Genomic DNA, 554 nt, shown 5'->3' with positions numbered 1-554 from the left:
GACCCAGTCGTTGCACTTACAAGAAAGAGAAATTAGAAATCATTACGTGATTCCGATTACAGCAATTACCATTTCGCCTGGAATCGGGAGAGAAAGAGACCGCTGGTTCATTTGCGAGACGAATTGGGGACACATTTGCCTGATTGTTCTCCCCTTAGTGGACACCGGTTTCGAGTTAGAGCTGTGTCTGTACGGGATTGGGGTAAGTGAAAGAAGTATGTGAAATATGTTTGACAGTTTGTTGTGGGTAAGTTATATTCTGTGATAATTTTTAAAAAGATTCATATTCTTATTTTCACAATTACTGTTATAGTTTTTTTGAGGTTGTTTTCCATTAGTGTTTTATTTTTTGTATTATTCATTACTGTCATTATGAATGATAACGGTACCAACACCAGTGTTATTTGTATTATAATTTTTACTAATAGTAATGACCTTATCAGCCATGTCACTATTACTATTAACATCATGGTTTTACCAGTATTGTTATATTTTGTATTTTTCACTTAATTATTTAATTATCATGCTAAGGTTCATATCTAATATTAATTTCT

The sequence above is a fragment of the Penaeus monodon genome, chromosome 22, assembly GCF_015228065.2.
Source record: "Penaeus monodon isolate SGIC_2016 chromosome 22, NSTDA_Pmon_1, whole genome shotgun sequence".
NCBI lineage: Eukaryota > Metazoa > Arthropoda > Malacostraca > Decapoda > Penaeidae > Penaeus > Penaeus monodon.
Note: the sequence above shows the minus strand (reverse complement) of the source record.